The following is a 6,000-nucleotide window of genomic DNA, read 5'->3' on the forward strand; positions in this document are numbered from 1 at the left end:
AAAAAAGAACGCAGCCACATTTGTCTCTGCTCAATGCGGGAACAATTTCCGTGGAGTTTGGATACATGTCCATGACTTTCCCAAGTCCTTCTTTCATTGCAAATTGCAAGGAGATTCCAGACACATGTCCTAAACTGTTCCCTCCACAATGAATAATAATAATGTCTGGATGACGCCGTGTCACTAAAGAAGCACAGAGAGGTACCAAATCCACCCACTTCATTCCACGCACTCCATGCCAGTACACTTCTACATGAGAGAATCCAAGATGTGCAGCCACTCCACAGCGATCTTCATGCACCTCCAACCAATTTAGCCACAAATCTCCCAAAATCCAAACAATCTGCTTTCTGAAACACACAGCCATAGCTATCTGCTCTTCTATCAGGAAAAAGACTTACTGACAAACTCTCCTTACACAACACACGCAGTAAACCTTATTGACCAATCCCTTGCTCTGCTCAGTTTCATTTGCATGCCACTCAACCCCAAAATCCCTGTATGTAATACGCGCTGTCCACGGACAACCGCACTGTCTGGGGACAAATCGAAAAATATGAGCGTGGGGGATGAAAAATTGAATAGTGTGCCCCATTTCCCCTTTGAGGTTGGCTCTGAAAAGACTCTTTTTTTGGGGGATATTGCAGATGCTTCAGAAACATCTTTTATTCTTCTATTTCTTTTGGTTTTTTTTTCTTATTTTCCTCTAAAAATCTTCACATTAGCTTCTCCAAAGCAACCCTTACGTTCCAAAACAGCATGGCATTTCCCATAAAAGATAAAGAAACGCTATCTTCCTTAAAGTAATCAACATTACCAGAGTCAATGTTGTCATTGTTGCAAAACAACATGCCCGATCTAGTCATAAAACCAAACATGCCTCGGTTGACTAAGCACCTAGCAACATTTTGCTGAGGACAAAAAACAGAACTATTGTCCCATATTGCCCTAGGTGTCAACCCAGAAAAAATAACCTTGCAATTTGGAAGGACTTTCATGATTGCCTGAACCAAATTTACAGATCTTACAACAAAGTAGGGCCACTAACATAGCCCAAATGCACAGCACCACAGTGTAGGACAACTACATGTGGACTAAGAAACCTAGCCATATCCTGACAAACTACTAGAATTGCCTGCAATTTCGACTCAGACACAGTGATCCACACCACATCCACTCTATTTGTGTCAAAATGGTTAGCCACATTCCTAGATTTTGCATACTGCTCCAAACCATTAACAAACATATCTCCAACCACCAACACCCTGACTTTCTGTACCTCCACCATCTTCACTACACACAGCCTCTCTCAATATGAAGCAGAACCTCAACACCTGATTGGCTAATCCTCAAAATACACTCCCACCTTGTGCTCGGAAACCCCAGATGTAGCATGTCCTGTCTGCGAACAGCCGCGCTATCCGCGGAGCGCATTAGTAACACTGAGGGGAGCCCTTCTACCCTTTCCACTGCACTCTCTGCACCATTTCCTCATTGTCTACTGTTAAGCAGTCACACAATCATCCACCAATCACATCAAAGAACTCTACATCTAACTCTGTTATCACAGATCAGCACTTTAGATTTACTATTGATCACTCTCAGTACAATTCAACTGTCACTGCAAAGGACCCACAGCAACAACTACTATAAAACTTCTCAAGATTTCCACTTGCAGATTCAAGCACATCCACAAGCAAGAACACAGACTACAGGAATTAATATTTTCTACACAGTACATGTACACCTCTTCTAGAAATACAATACATCCCGGGAGTATAGCTCAGTGGCAACGTGCACGCCTTGAAAGCAAGACAACATGAAGCAACAAAGATGTGATCCCCGGGTCCGCGCTTAGAAACCTCTGCGTGTTTAAGCGCATTATAAATAAGCAACTAAGACAAAATAATTAAGCAACTAAAAAACAAACAATTCCTGTATCGGCGCCTTGATGCCCGCGGGCTGTGTAAGCGCTTTCAAAATTTAAAACAAAATAAATACAAATATGAACAGAGTAAATGCCAATGAACCTGTATAAACTGTAAAATGAACTTACTGTCATTTCTCCCATCTGCTATGATGAAGTGTCACTTGCAAAGCTTTCAGCTCTCCAATTGTTTTTTTTACATACACACATATCTATAAAAATATTGTTTGATATTATAAGATGTGAAAAATAACAGTATAATTATGAAAAAAGACTCTCCAGTGTGTTATAAAATTACACACAGCCAGGATGAGTACATACATCTTCATTCAAGCACACAGACAGACAATATCATTAGAAAGGCTCCCAGCTAAAAAAACACCACTGCCTCTATATCAAATCCTTCTGCTTTATTACCCACACCTTCACTAAGGCATACATTGAATGCTTTTATGTACAATCTCTGCCATTTACCCTGTAATAATAGCACAACATGCATATGATTATTTCTTCTATCTCTTAACATCCATAAACATAACATTAAAAAAACAAGTGTGCTCTATACGTTTACTAGCATACTCATTTGAAAAACATATTCAACTAACAGATTCTAAATAAAATATACAGGATGCACATAGACAAAGAAAAGTGCAAAACAATGTCTACATTAACAAAAGTGCTATAAACACACATATGCACTAACTTCTTTCTTTTACACTTTCAGTGAACACCATTCTCCTGAAAAGCAGCAGCGTCTGAAGTACGAACAAGGACTTAGAATACACCTACTCTTTCCATACAAAAAAGTAAGTACAAAACTAACATAATGTTCTAACTGTTACTCAAACACACTAGCATTTTAGTGTTGTAGAAGAAACAAATATATTAACCCTTTACCATTAGATGTAGTACTCGTGCTTCCCCTTACCAGCTACATACTTTATATTGTCATCTGAAGCCCAGTATATTAACACACAAATACAAGAATAGCCTTCCCAACTCGATGTACCTGCCCATTGCACAATCACACACCTCCAAAATCATACTTACCATCATACTCAGACACTCATGCACAAAGCACGCATACACTGCACCACAGCCCAACCCACATTTTCTTTTTTTTCTCCAACACAACCCAAAGAATGCCTACCAAAAAGCAACTCCGTAGAAAGCAACGCAGAAGTAGAGCAAATCAAAATAAAAGTGTTCAAAATAAGCATCCCTCTCTAGCAGATGTTGTACAAAAAGTTCAAACAAAACAGCAAATACAGTCATTAAGTGAAACAAAACAAGCTTCCAGTACAGAAACTTCCCCAACTCTATCAAAATGTAAAACCAAATAAAAAGTGATTAACAAGACTTCAACTACCACTACTGCTAACACTGGACCTATAGATCTTGATGTAATGGCAAGTAAGCATACCAAAAAAAATGTTTTACAAAAAATGTTCCACCACAGTCCTTCAGAACCTTTTAAAAACAGGGGAGAAATCATGCACAACCCTTACAAACTACCGTAGAAAATGTATCCTAGAAGCTCTCATAGCTCTCATAGACAGTGCAATCCTTCTCAAAAGGAAGTTATTTATTTTAGTTTTAAACAGAATGAAACCACTAACAAAACTAACTACTAAACTACAAAGAAGACTTCTCAATAAACGGAATATCACTACTGGATTCCTATTGCACTACTGCCCACCAACGCATGTCCCCCTGCACCCCCAGCCACCAGGGGCACCCTCCACCAGGCCCCCACCCATGTCTCCCACCCCCCCAACCCCCAGCAGTGCAGGGGCACCCACCACCAGGCCCCCACCCATGTCCAACTCACGTTCCCCACCACCCCCACCCCCCAGCACTGTAGGGCACCTGCCAGCAGGCCCCCACCCATGTCCAACTCATGTTCCCCACCACCCCCACCCCCCAGCACTGTGGGGCACCTGCCAGCAGGCCCCCACCCATGTCTAACTCATGTTCCCCACCACCCCCACCCCCCAGCACTGTGGGGCACCTGCCAGCAGACCCCACCCATGTCCAACTCATGTTCCCCACCCCCCACCCCCCTGCAGTGCAGGGGCACCCTCCACCAGGCCCCCACCCATGTCTCCCACCCCCCCCCACCCCCCAGCAGTGCAGGGGCACCCTCCACCAGGCCCCACCCATGTCTCCCACCCCCCCACCCCCCAGCAGTGCAGGGGCACCGTCCACCAGGCCCCCACCCATGTCTCCCACCCCCCCCACCCTCCAGCAGTGCAGGGGCACCCTCCACCAGGCCCCCACCCATGTCTCCCACCCCCCACCCCCCAGCAGTGCAGGGGCACCCACCACCAGGCCCCCACCCATGTCCAACTCATGTTCCCCACCACCCCCACCCTCCAGCCATGTGGGGCACCTGCCAGCAGGCCCCCACCCATGTCCAACTCATGTTCCCCAACACCCCCACCCCCCAGCACTGTGGGGCACCTGCCAGCAGGCCCCCACCAATGTCTCCCACCCCCCCACCCCCCAGCAGTGCAGGGGCACCCTCCACCAGGCCCCCACCCATGTCTCCCACCCCCCCACCCCCCAGCAGTGCAGGGGCACCTTCCACCAGGCCCCCACCCATGTCTCCCACCCCCCACCCCCCAGCAGTGCAGGGGCACCCACCACCAGGCCCCCACCCATGTCCAACTCATGTTCCCCACCACCCCCACCCCCCAGCACTGTGGGGCACCTGCCAGCAGGCCCCCACCCATGTCCAACTCATGTTCCCCACCCCCCCCCACCCCCCAGCACTGTGGGGCACCTGCCAGCAGGCCCCCAGCCATGTCCAACTCATGTTCCCCACCACCCCACCCCCCAGCACTGTGGGGCACCTGCCAGCAGGCCCCCACCCATGTCCAACTCATGTTCCCCACCACCCCACCCCCCAGCACTGTGGGGCACCTGCCAGCAGGCCCCCACCCATGTCCAACTCATGTTCCCCACCACCCCCACCCCCCAGCACTGTGGGGCACCTGCCAGCAGGCCCCCACCCATGTCCAACTCATGTTCCCCACCCCCACCCACCTCCCAGCAGTGCAGGGGCACCCTCCACCAGGCCCCCACCCATGTCTCCCACCCCCCCAGCCCCCAGCAGTGCAGGGCCACCCACCACCAGGCCCCCACCCATGTCCAACTCATGTTCCCCACCACCCCCACCCCCCCAGTACTGTGGGGCACCTGCCAGCAGGCCCCCACCCATGTCCAACTCATGTTCCCCACCACCCCCACCCCCCTGCACTGTGGGGCACCTGCCAGCAGGCCCCCACCCATGTCCAACTCATGTTCCCCACCCCCCCACCCCCCAGCACTGTGGGGCACCTGCCAGCAGGCCCCCACCCATGTCCAACTCATGTTCCCCACCACCCCCACCCCCCAGCACTGTGGGGCGCCTGCCAGCAGGCCCCCACCCATGTCCAACTCATGTTCCCCACCACCCAGACCCCCAGCACTGTGGGGCACCTGCCAGCAGGCCCCCACCCATGTCCAACTCATGTTCCCCACCACCCCCACCCCCCAGCACCGTGGGGCACCTGCCAGCAGGCCCCCATCCATGTCCAACTCATGTTCCCCACCCCCCCCACCCCCCAGCAGTGCAGGGGCACCCTCCACCAGGCCCCCACCCATGTCTCCCACCCCCCCACCCCCCAGCAGTGCAGGGGCACCCACCACCAGGCCCCCACCCATGTCCAACTCATGTTCCCCACCACCCCCACCCCCCAGCACTGTGGGGCACCTGCCAGCAGGCCCCCACCCATGTCCAACTCATGTTCCCCACCACCCCCACCCCCAGCACTGTGGGGCACCTGCCAGCAGGCCCCCACCCATGTCCAACTCATGTTCCCCACCCCCCCACCCCCCAGCACTGTGGGGCACCTGCCAGCAGGCCCCCACCCATGTCCAACTCATGTTCCCCACCACCCCCACCCCCCAGCACTGTGGGGCACCTGCCAGCAGGCCCCCACCCATGTCCAACTCATGTTCCCCACCCCCCCTACCCCCCAGCAGTGCAGGGGCACCCTCCACCAGGCCCCCACCCATGTCTCCCACCC

At 51.4% G+C, this 6,000-nt stretch overlaps 1 long non-coding RNA gene across 1 annotated transcript in view; it reads left to right on the top strand.

Moving 5' to 3' along the window:
* LOC138489621 (uncharacterized) overlaps window positions 1–2,733 on the top strand; it is a 78,155-nt gene extending 75,422 nt beyond the window's left edge. The window contains exon 3 of the long non-coding RNA XR_011274834.1: window positions 2,652–2,733. This is a non-coding gene — a long non-coding RNA (uncharacterized lncRNA). The remainder of the gene's footprint in view (window positions 1–2,651) is intronic.
* The last annotated feature ends 3,267 nt before the right edge of the window (window positions 2,734–6,000 follow it).

This window comes from Ambystoma mexicanum, chromosome 9 (assembly GCF_040938575.1).
Source record: "Ambystoma mexicanum isolate Mex_15411 chromosome 9, UKY_AmexF1_1, whole genome shotgun sequence".
In the NCBI taxonomy this organism is placed as follows: Eukaryota; Metazoa; Chordata; class Amphibia; order Caudata; family Ambystomatidae; genus Ambystoma; species Ambystoma mexicanum.